The 12,918-nt window shown below is 37.0% G+C and overlaps 1 long non-coding RNA gene across 1 annotated transcript; it reads left to right on the forward strand.

The window, feature by feature from the left end:
* The first annotated feature begins 8,308 nt into the window (after positions 1-8,308).
* On the forward strand, positions 8,309-9,660 carry LOC130167325 (uncharacterized). Its single transcript, XR_008827271.1, has 2 exons — positions 8,309-8,467; positions 9,113-9,660. It is a non-coding gene; the product is annotated as an uncharacterized LOC130167325 (long non-coding RNA).
* Positions 9,661-12,918: the final 3,258 nt, after the last annotated feature.

Consider the following 12,918-nt stretch of genomic DNA (forward strand, 5'->3'; position numbering starts at 1 on the left):
CAAGAGAAGGGAATCTGGTAGTTTAATTTTTTCAGCTGAAGGATGCTGCTCTTACGTTTGCATCTTGTTATACTTCGCTGTTAATTCTCAGTTCAAGATACCGAGGATACTTTCCATTGCAGTCAGGGTATTAAAGTTTTTTTTACAATTGTTTTCACACATTTTCTAAACTAGGTCTCATTTTGTCAAAACGTTACACACAAATCCAAAAATTTCACACACAAAATGCAAGGTGCCTCAAATCTGCTGCAAAATAAAAAACTGCATTCGAAATATCATAATATATCATAAACACATCTCAAAATCAAATCAAATAGTATTGTAGTACATTTTTGGGTATACCATACAGACAATGTTGTTCTAGATCTAAAGCTCTATTGGGACTTATTCAAGAGACCAGATGTTTCTTTTCTCCATAAAGTTCTTGCTGTGTACTTTTCACTGGCAGATGTGGCACCACACAACAGGTCAAGTGTGGATCAAATGCAACTGGCATTATTATGCCGAGAGCAAGATTTTAAATACTTTGGCCATGACAAAGTGTTTGCCTCTCTGATAAGAGATCTGAAAGATCTAGAAGAAAATGGTTTGGTCATGGCTGATGGACAGGTGTACAGAGGCACGCTGTGTGCCATCGCTGGTGACAATTTAGGATCACACAATATTGGTGGTTTCAGTGAGAACTTTAGCAGGAGTACTCACTTCTGCACATTCTGTTGTATTGATCGTGAAACTTTCACTTCCTCTACCATGGCAAAAGCCTCAATCAGGACAGCTGATTCCTACAATGACCATGTGCAGCAGTTGGATACATCAGGCTTAAAGTCATCTGCAGGCATCAAATTTGACTCAAAATTCAATGATCTTTCCTTCTTCCACGTATGCCAACCTGGTCTACCTCCATGCTTGGGCCATGATGTGTTTGAAGGTGTTGTGTCATATGATTTGGCCCTGTATATCAGCCATATTTTCAAAAAGCAAAAGGAGTTCAGTTATGTAGAGCTAAACTGCCGTATAAATCACTTTCGTTACCTTGGCAGTGATGCCAACAACAAACCAAGTGATGTAAATCCTGAAAGTGAGAAACTAAGTGGGCATGCTGTGCAGAACTGGTGTCTGCTGAGAGTTCTGCCAGTCTTGATTGGGGACAAGATTCACAACCCCATGGACAATGATGTCTGGCAACTGGTGCTGCAACTCAGACAAATTGTTGAGCTGATCTGTGCGCCAAAGATCACCGCTGGTCAAATAGCATATATGAAAGTTTTGATAGAGGATTATTTACAAAGTAGAAAAGAAAGTTTTCCAGATCAGCCACTGAAACCAAAACATCATTATTTGTCTCATTATCCAGATCTAACCATTCGCTTTGGGCCTCTTATACGTTTATGGACTCTACGATTTGAAAGTAAGCATACGTATTTCAAACAATGTGCACGCAAACTGCACAACTTCAAGAACCTCTGCTGCACTCTTGCTGAAAGGCATCAGCTTCTGCAAGCTTACCTTAGTGCTGGTTGTATCCTCCCACCATGTGTTGCCATTGAAAGAGGCACAGACTTTTTTGTACAGGACTACAGTGATAAGATACAAGAATCAGTTGCCCCTCTTAGCTTTCAGCCAACCAGTACTGTTGCAGCACATGAAGTTAGTGTTAAAGGCACACTCTATAAAAAGAACATGTGTGTCATCCTGGAGAAAAATGATGAATGACTTGTCTTTGGCAGGATTAAGTTAATTTTAATTCGCAATGCCACTGCTGTCTACTTTGTCACAAAAAAATTTCAATCTGTCCGTCTTGTTGACCAGGGGTTTATTGTCTCACAGAAAGTACATTCTGTGTCTGTATTGATCATACTAGGCTTCTTGACTATTATCCTCTGCCAGAGTATAATATGCTTGGCTTGTCAGTGATCTCACTCCACCACTCCTTTCCATTTCTATAGGATGCTGGAGCCTAGTGATCTGATCAGGGAAGGCATCCTCTCTGCACTTCCCAGTATCCCTGTCGAGTCACTAGGTCGTATGGTGGAGAGGTTGATACAGCAGGGAGTAGAGACAGAGGAAGACCTGCAGTATGTGAGAGAGCAAGACATTGAAGAGTTCATAAAGCCCATTCAGTGCAGAAAACTTCTGGATGCCTGGAAACATAAAGGCAATTAATGTTTCAGATTTCAGACTCTTATTTCCAAAATAATTTCTACATGATGACATAAAATGAAATATATAATTGCAATTACAGAAGAAAAATACACTAAGAAAAGATGCAGTAAGAAAACAAATTCTTATGGTAGAGAACATTAAATTTGACAAAAACATACAATTTGATAGTGTAATCAGAAACGACAAAACAAAATATGATCAGATAAGAGAACATGTACTTATGACATCACACCTTGGGGCATAGCTTTTGCACAGAAATATAAGCATATTACTAAACTACAGAGATTGAGGCAGAAATTAGAAAAACATGCAGATTTACTTGATATAGATTTGTTTGATGCCGGAAAAGTATTGTATACCCAGGCCAGCACATGTTAGAATATCATGTGGCAAATGGTCGTCTGATTATATGCATATAAGACGGAATAGGGTACTAATATTTCTGTAGTTAAAAGTGTAAAAGCATAGTGTATCCTGCAACAATGAGAGTGACAGATGTTACCAGATATTAATCCATATACACGTGATATTTTCCCCATTCTAGAGCCTGTGTCCATTTCTGCCCCACCACAGCTGATGTCCACATGCATCCCACTCAACCAAACTCTTCACTTTCAAGCAGTCCCTTGTCCTCTCCTCCAACATCACCCTTGCCTGCAAAGGCAAACTGGCCTGACACTTTTAAAGTTAACTGGGACAAAATGCCGCCCAGTGTAAACACATGCATCCAGAATGGAAAAAGGCCTTCACCAGCAGATAGGAGACAGATGATCCGCGTACTCGTTGATGACATGCGGAAAATTGAAGTGAATCCGAGCAAAGCCCAGTGTCTCATCATTGCAAGGGACATAGTGCAACAGTATCCCCAGTCATTTATAGATACAATGGATGATGGAAGAACAACTGTGGGGGCAGGTTATGAATCTCTTCTGTGTCAAATAAAGACACGCATAGAACATTTAAACAGAAACAACACACTTGCTCGTCGCAGAACATCAAAGGATGCAAATGGAACTAAACCACGAGGACCTGCAGACACTTACGGTTGCACACAATGGCAGCCTGAGCTTCCACCTGAAGAAACAGAAGCATCTCTAGAAAATAAGAGACAAAAGCTGGTGGAGCTCTTTGCACGTGAACGTTCCTCAGGAATGGAAAGAGCAGAAGTGTTAAAACTAATGGAAACGACATATTACTTGCAGCGCCAAATGATAAATGCGAATCCTGCGCCAGCTTTAGAAGACGTGAAGCAACAATGGCCATATTTGTTTTTCCCAAGGAGCATGTGCACTCATTTTGAAGTGCTGACTGACGTTCCAATTGTCCGAAAGATTGAGGCTTTTCTTGAAGAGCATGGTAGAAACAAACAAAATCCAACAAATGATGACGTAAAGGCTGTTCTCTTCAGGACTGACTGCAGTGTGACTGTTTCAAACATCCTTCAGGTTCTAATGGCACACTTCAAGGAGCCGTTGGATGCCCTCATCATCCAAACTGATGTAAGATTATCTTTGTTTCAGTGTCTGTTTTAACAAGATTATAGTTAGACATTTTCTTCTTTCTTTACATAAGGTCTTTTCCATTATTCTATAATTCCATTCCATTCATTGTCAATCAACATTTATCTGCAAAGTCTTATAATTCATTTTGCTTGGTGGTGTCTGCCACACCAGCCCTTGTGCAGTTGACTGTCACACTGCCTGACACACCACGTTTGATTATGGCTGGTAAGTACAGTATCTGGCTTTGAATGTGAATAAAATATTGACAGCTATATGCATAGTTCGCTAAGTAAGTTTGTTAAGTAAAGCTTACACATACACAAAGCTTACACACAAGTTTTACAGGATGCCCTCTTACTTGCCTTGAATCTAAATTATTTGTTCAACAACAACCACAAAAAAAAACATACTTATTATTGAATGTTTATTGTTTTATTTACAGTTCTGACTGTTACATCTTATAGTGCAACTGTTGTATTGTCCTGGTCAAACATGTTTTTTTTATATTGTCACACTCAAATTTGAAGTAATTGACTTACCTTACTTTGTCATAAAAACATAATCAGAAGAGATTGATTCCATTATTTTTGTGATTTCTGTTAACTGATTCTAACTTGTTATCTTTTTCTTAGGTCCAATGATGCAGACAAACCAACGCTGGATGTTGAGCATAGAAAAAGAGGTGCTATGTGAAGGCACGTCCTTCGTGCTTGGGCTTGCTGTAGTCTTCTCCTCCTACTACAACTTCAACCTTCAGTATCAACATGATGCAGCGTGCACGCTGGAATTCATTCAAAGGTAGCTTCTTTTTCACATGTACTGTACCACAGAGCTTGACTTGATGAGCTTGACTTTAATAACCTGTAGTGATAGCCAGTGGTGCCTCTGACACAAGAACAGCAGCTACAAACATAACTACTGCCTCTAGTAATATATTTGTGGCTGATACTCCTTTTTAACATGGGTCAACTTTCTGCATCAGTACATTGTGCTGAACATGCTATTATTTGATATGTCGCATTCATAGACTGATATCACCTGAAAGAAAACATATTTTTGTCCTTCTATATTGTTTTTCAGAAGCTGCATTGACATCAATCCTGAGAGGGGCACAAAAGCAGGACGTGAGAAGGTGCAAAGCAAGAAGAGCGGCAAGATGGTCCAGAAGAAGCCGACATCAGTGAATCCGCATGTCAGCACACTCATCAAGAAGATCAGTGACTTCAAGTGGGACTTTGTCTGATATTACACACGCACACACACGCACACACACACACACACACACACACACACACACACACACACACACACACACACACACAACCCCCTATCTCACCCATCCACTCATTTAAACACTGTGTTCACTTATGTACTTCACTAAGTGACTAAAACCTCAGTGTATTTTCTTATTCAAACTATTGGAATTTGAGAAAAAATGTTGCGTAATTGTTGACCGTTCACGTCCCTATGCTACACTCATGCAAACTATACTGCTGCTGTTCTGCAGCAGGTTTATTCAAACAGTTTGATTTTCCTCTCTCATAAAAAGCAAAATTGCCACAGTGAGTTAACAAATATTATATGCACTGTAATTTAAATTAAAAATTGTTAATCTTTCGAAAGAACAAATCAAAGAAAGAAAATAGACAGGGAGTTAAGGTTGATTCATGTCTAATTTTACTTGTTTTGCACTGTTTTTATTTTAATAAATGTTTGAAAAGGAACTGCATAATGAATATTGTCCTGCTGTCATTTCTTTATCATAATCATTATTATTATTAATAGTAGTAGTAGTAGTAGTAGTAGTAGTATTACAGTAACATTCTGTAATTATCATTTCATATCAATTAAATACAGGATACATACTGTAGATTCAAATACAGTTCAAATACTGTAAATATACAGTAATTTACTGAAAAAATATAAGTATCATGTTGTAAAGTTACAGCAATGAACTGTAGAATTGTTTCAAGTAATAAACTGTAATTCTAAAATACAGTGAGATACTGTAAAAAATACAGTAGCTTGCTGGCAAAGCTGCTGCCAGTAAATTACTGTAAATTTGCAGTGAAAAGTTTAACAGTGTAGATTTTATTTGGCTACCTGTTCATCTGACTACTTGTTCGGTTATATTGTCAGGAGGACATTGGTGCTTTCATAAAATAATTACACAATGAGATTTTTGATAAATAATCATCAGTAATGTCTATATAATGACTAAGTGTGTAAAGGAAAATAATTAGAGCAGTCTGATAAGTTCAGAAAATGACATCGCTTTACTGTAATGCAGCCAGTGACAAAAGACAACACTATGATATCCATATATTTCCCAGCCCTGAGCCGACACTACTGGTTTTTATTTAAAGTATTTTGGTGCTGTGAAATACTGTACACCATTATGGTTAAAAATTATAAAAAATATTGTAATATACATTTTTTTAAAAATATTTCTCACCACAACTTAAGTGTCAATGAAACAACTTTTGATCATATAATAAGTGTTATCTCTGCTCTCTCCCTGATGCTGGTGTTAAGTCCATTGCTGCAACTCAGTCCATCCAACCTGGCGAAACCCTTGATCCACATACAGTAACATTTGCTGCGTCCTTGCTGTTCCCTTGCAACAGCTACAGGACGGGACAGGAGGAGGCAGCACCATGGAAACATCTTGACTAATTAAGTTACTAATTACTAATTACTAATAAAATATTTTATTAACATTAAAGGTCCGTTAAATATACAAGAAATCTATGTAAAATTAAATGTAAAAACTCAATTTATATTTGATATGACCGAAAATTAACAGTAGATTGTTGCAATTTTAAACCCCCTACCAAGTTTTTCAACTGTTTTTTGACATTTTTTGAAAGATACATCAAATGTTTTTATGTGTGGTTTATCATTTTATTACACCAAATATGAATTAATATACAAGATTTTTATGTAAAATTATGTCATAAAAATAAACTAATAACAGTACCTTTCTGCAATTTTAACTTTATTTATAGGTAATTTCATTGTTTTTACACATGTATATATTCTTTATTAAACATTAAAAAGCCAAAAAAATGTGGAAAATCTCATGTAAAATTAAAGCTATGAACTGTATTATAATTATGGAAATTTACTGTATTTTTATGAGATAGTTAGTTTCCGTTATTTTACAATATTTTTCTGGCGCCCCAGCTGCCGGAATATAACCATTTTTTGAGTTGTTTGTTTTTTTTACAGTGTAACACACACATACAATATGCTCAAATAAATACATTTGTTAATTTTAAGTAGGCCTATGTATGCTTAGTGTTATTTCACAATGCAAGTTTATTTAGGTTATGATCTAGCCATGAGTCCAAACTTAGCAGCGACTGTAACTTAGATTTTTTTTACCAGCTGCATCTTACAGTAATATCAGACTGTTAGATGAACTGCATTTGCGTAGTGCTTTTCTAGACATAAACCACTCAAAGCACACATTTACCCAATCACACACACATTCATGCAGCTCTTGCTATACACACAGCACATCTCTATCACACACACTCACGCAATGTGGAGTTCAGTATTGTGCCCAAGGACACTTGGACATTCGGACCAGAGGAGCCAGGGATCGGACCAGCGACCTTCTGATCACCAAATTACCAGCATGTGTTGATTTATTTATTTATTTTTATCTAAACACTAGGTTTGTAGTGACTGCATGCCCTTAGTCTTATTATTTAATATGGGGCAATCCACAAACACATTTCAGCTATAAGCCATTATCAACGTAAAATCAAAACATACATTATCTCGAAGCACTTTAAGCTAAGGTCAAGACCTATCAATATTGTAGAGAAACAACAGTACCCACAATGAGCAGCAGTTGGTGGCAGTGGAGAGAAAAACTCCCTTTTCAACAGGAAAATCTCTGATGACCAAATTACCAGCTAATGTTAAGGACTTGTTTATTTTTATTTAAATAAAAGATTTGTTGAGGTGAAAGTTAGCAGTTTATGTTATTGACATTATTTCATAGTTAGCTTGTTAATAAATGTCTCAGAATAGAAACCACTAACTCTCTTCTCTCCCATGATCGCAGATTATATTTTTACACTGGTTTGAGATCAAAGATAAAATCTTGCCCACTAATCTTGCCACCATTAAGTTTGTCAACGGCTTTGTGGGAAAATGAAAATCAGTAGACTTTTTGAATTTACTGTATAATAATGCCTTGTGTTTTCACCATATCTTTTTAAAATCTTAATCTGCAAAGTAATTAAAGCTGTCAGATAAATGAAGTGGAGTAAAATATATATTATTGTATATAAAGTAGCATAAAATGAAAAGCACTTTGTTAATTTCCACCACTGTGTAATGGTCAGAAAAAGCATCACAGCAGCAATACCCCAAAAAACAAAAAATTGAACATTAAAGGGGACATATTATGCTCCTTTTCAACAAGTTTTAATAAGTCTCAGAGGTCCCCAAAACATGTCTTTGAAGCTTCTTGCTAAAAAATCCACTCCGATCCTATATTTCAGCATTCCTGTAAACCCCTCTTTTTCAGCCCTGTTCAGAACAGGCTGTTTCTGTGTCTGTAGCTTTAAATGCAAATGAGCTGTGCCTGACCACGCCCCTCTTCAGAAGGGGATGTGGCTTGGGCTTCTGGCACCATGCTCTAATGTTTACGGTGACCGTGACCAGCACCCTGGCATCGGTAGCGATTTGGTTCAACCACACAACTTTTATCCAGAATCTGAGCCAGAGGGAGAGGCTGCTGAAGAAGTTCAAACTCTACAACTGCAGCAAGACGTTTCTGAATGGTTGGTAACCAATTTTGTGTTTTGACTTTACATTTTCAGTTTGCTGATGTGTGCTGGCACACAGTTACTAACATGTAGCTAGGTAGCTAATGCTAACTGTTACTGTCTGTCATTACTGGGAGCTCTTTTGGTAAATAAGCACTATTGTGAATAGTGTAATGTAGTTATCTGTCATGCCTCTTTAGATATACTTTTACAGTCTATGAAAATGTTTGTTGACTGAGGACTGCTACAGGTGTTCAATGTCAAGACTAGTAAGATACTTTAATAGATGCTGACAAAGTAAAACATTTTTATTTCATTAATTTTTCTCCATGTTTTGAGCAGATGCTCATCATGACATCTTCCTTTATGTAGTAAATGTATTTTGTGTATTACAATGAAAGCTGTAAATCAGCATAAACATGTCTGACAGCAACAGTAATCTTTAGTCAGACTAAACTGTGCAGTTTTCTACACTACACTGTTGTCAAGCTCCACATTATATGCAATAAGTGACATGTTATAAATTACCTATGTTATATGCACTTGATATGTAGCCAAGCTTACTTCTTACCCACCTTAGCTCCACTGTCTGTCAGTGTTTGAATTTCACAAGCTTTATATTCTGGTGAATGTTACCATTTTTCTCTATATTTTGGATAGGTGCTGTGGAAACTGTGCAACCATGCCCACAGAAGCTGAAAATATCTGCTGCTAGGAGATACCACAGAATTACCGTATTTTCCGGACTATAAGCCGCTACTTTTTTCCTGGGTTTTGAACCATGCGGCTTATATACAGGTGCGGCTATTCTGTGGATTTTTCTTCCACCGCTAGGGGCGCTCTAACTGGAATTAGAATAAAAAATAAGATAGACGAAAAATCAATGCAAAGAAGAATACGCCACTTTTTCTTTAGCAGATAAATTACCAACTGGTCATTATAAAAATCCACCATCACCAACGGGTTCCGAAAGGCTGGACTGCTACGCGAAGAGAGCGGCGCACCTTCAGGGTCAACTTCACCGGAGGATGACAGTGACACGGAGAGCGAGACTGATGGAGACAGATGTGACGAAGCGCTTCTGAGGCTGTTCAACTCCGACACTGAAGAAGACGACTTCATGGGTTTCAGCGAAGAGGATTAAAGTGACTTGTGCTTTCAAACACAGGAGAAATTAAAGTAAATAAATGCTGTTTTTTTTCTCTTGGTTCTGTTCCGTTTTAATCAGCAAAGTTGCTGCCGTGTTAAAAGGCACTGTTCGGAAAGAATCTGTTCAGGTACATACATGTACATTTACAGTTCAAAATCGTTCTGTACATGCAGTAAATATCTCATTTTCCAACATAGATATCTGCGGCTTATAGCCCGGTGCGGCTTGTATATCTCTTTTTTTAAAAATAGAGCGGATGCGGCTTATATACAGGTGCTATAATAATTATTATAATGTAATTAATTATATTAATTATAATGTAATTAAAACCTAAACAAAAATATTGAGTTGATTTGAAAAAGATAAACTTCTTAGTGTGTAAATAGTACTAATAAAAATTAATTTAATTCTACATATCAATGATATATAATTGAGTAATAATCATCTATATTAATCCGTGCATTGATTTGAATTTAATCAATGCAATGAATTACATCTAAATATTATTCTTTCTTAGGAATAACTAGTCTATGTCCCAGAAAGTACAGAACTCAAAATACTCAAATGACATTGAATGTTAAACAAATAAGACTTTTATTAACAATTCACTTTTGTGCTTTCTATACATTGTAGCACAACAGTGAACACTGCAACCACAGTCTCATTTCAAGACAGAAATTAGCTCTTGCATTTCAAACCAGAACTTTGAAAAGGACAGAATGCTGACTTCAAACTATTTTGTATTTGTATATTACATGAACATGCGTTTCCATGCTTTCTCACCTCACTTAGCCACTAAATTAGATCAATAAAGTTCTTAAAGAAAAATCCTCCATAACTGCATGTGCCAAAACATAATTGATAAAAGTGCAATTTGTATAGAGTAAAAAACATTTGTACTTTGGACTAACCACAATAGAAATTTCACTGATATTCGAGGGATAGAGTCCAAATCAGTGCTAACTTACAAACATAGCACTTTCAAATGTGCAATTCTCAAGCTCTGTAGAAGCTGAACATTGTGTAGCACAAAAGTGTGCACTGCGACCACAGTCTCATTTCAAGCCAGAAGTTTGCTCTTGAGGCACTGGACTTTGTTTGACAGCATTGAATCATCCAGTTCCAAGAAACTTTTTTGGAATACCTCAAAGGTGTACTTCAGCTGTCTGGGATAATTGAGATTCAGCGCGTAGGTCAAGCCAAGGAGGACAGAGCAAGCCCTTGAAATAGATCCAAGTCCTGTGATGACTTCCACGCCCTCTATGACAATTCCAATGTTCTTTGAGCTGTTGCTTGTAGAAGCTCCGGGCTTTGTGGTCAAAGTAATTGCCATTATGAGCTGTTCAAGTTCCTCCAAGTTCTCAGTGTCCGGCAACATGAAATTGTAAGTGTCTTAGTATAAAACTGTCAGAAATATATTGCAAGCATATCGCATTACTAGACAATACATTCATTATTGTTTTCATAGCCTTTAAATCTATTTTATTTTCTTGCGGGCCTTGGTCTCAAATTGTTCTTTGTTTTGTTTTCTTCTCTATTTAGATGTTTTTATAGTCTACAATTGTTCATGGTAATGAGGGGTTTATGCTGTTCTACTATAATATCCCTCTTTATGTACAGTATCTTGTGGAAGAATAGTGTTCATCTCTCAGGTTGAGTTCAGAGATTTGGAGAATCTATGACAAGGAGCACTGAAGCTGTTAAAAAAAGATACTACAAAAAACAAAAACAAAGGTCAGATCTGTCAATCTATTTGACAACAGCATCTACTTGAGGAATTAAGGAATTATGGTCCTTGAATTAAGTCAATGCAAATGAAGTTCACCTATGTTGATTTCTTTGCTGAGATTTCCCCCATGTTCTCCAAGGTATTCCATAAGACACCGAAGGACAACGTCTCTGGTCCTCTCAACAGAAGAGTGCACTGAGTCCTGGGGAGGAATGCACAAAAAAGTCAATCACCAAAAAATAAAAAAAAAAAAAAAACACTGAATGTTTCTGTAATTTAGAAATGTAAACACATAACACTTATGGGAAAAATCGGTTTTTGTACAACCTGGATCCTTAGGTGACTGCCGAGGTGTTGGAAATATTCTTTTTCAATGGGATATTTGGCTGAGCAAATAACACATGTGAAAGAGAGGACTACTTCTGGCCCCTTAGCTTCATCCTCTGCATGATATCTTGACAAATGTGCGCAGAGGGCACTTAATGTTTTAAAGGAGCATGGACAAGCATAATCGAGACAAGGTACCGAATTTCCAATCTCAAACATCCTGTGCTGTAGTCCTTAATGCTGCAGAAGATCACCCCTTGTTGTCGCTCTGAATCCACAGACTTCACACTGCCATCTCATTTAGCAGCACCTAAGGAAAACACAAAGTTTTAGATATGAGAAGTGCTTTTCAGCTCCACATTTCTACAGATGAAAACCATCCCTATGTCAATGAAATGTCTATGCTGTATAGTAGGGCTGGGTGGTATTTTGACTTTTTATGGTATGTATATATATTTTCAGACAAAATATAAGATGAGACAACACCAATATAAAATGAAATTGCAGCTCCAAAACGTAACAATGTTCAAAGACTGATTTTACAGGTGTTCTTTTGTGTCTGTTTCACTGTAAAGCAACAATAACTACATGTTCTGAGTTATCAAACCCCAGAGACTGTGCTATTAACCACCCAGACAATTTATAATGACTAAAAACAATTCGTAAAAGTAAAATTACTATTACTTCGTATGAGTAAAATTATGTTTCAAAAACCTTAAAAAATTAGCAGTATTCTCTGCTCTGACACACTGGGGGTGTGTCCGCTGAAGGCGCTGAAAGCACACAACTACAGCCTCTAAACCTAATTTCATGCAGAACTCCACAATAAAAATACACAAGTTAAAATAAGCCTTCAGGACGAGCAACATGAAGACATTTTGAAAATAAAGTAACGATAGAAGCCACTATTTGATTCGGCACCTATTTTGTAGGTAAATGTGGACTTTTTTCAGTAAAAATGTAACTTAAATGACTAGTTAACAAGCCATTCACCAACGTCATCTTTATGCTAAATGGCCGTTTTTTCCAATGGAGTACGGCGGCTGGCTCACTAAACTCCAACTATCAAACTTAACACCGCCAGACAAATATGAAACAGCATTCTGTTACTGCGTTTCCCATTTCTTGCATAAAATGTTTTCAGAAACCTCTTTAGTGTAGTTTAGCTGTAAAATGAGAAAGTTTGTGCGATGTTAAGCCTCCCCCCTCCTGCTAACGTTAAGTGCTAACGTTAACCGTGCTAACCGCTGCTGACGGGAC

This window comes from Seriola aureovittata, chromosome 4 (assembly GCF_021018895.1).
Source record: "Seriola aureovittata isolate HTS-2021-v1 ecotype China chromosome 4, ASM2101889v1, whole genome shotgun sequence".
Lineage (NCBI taxonomy): Eukaryota > Metazoa > Chordata > Actinopteri > Carangiformes > Carangidae > Seriola > Seriola aureovittata.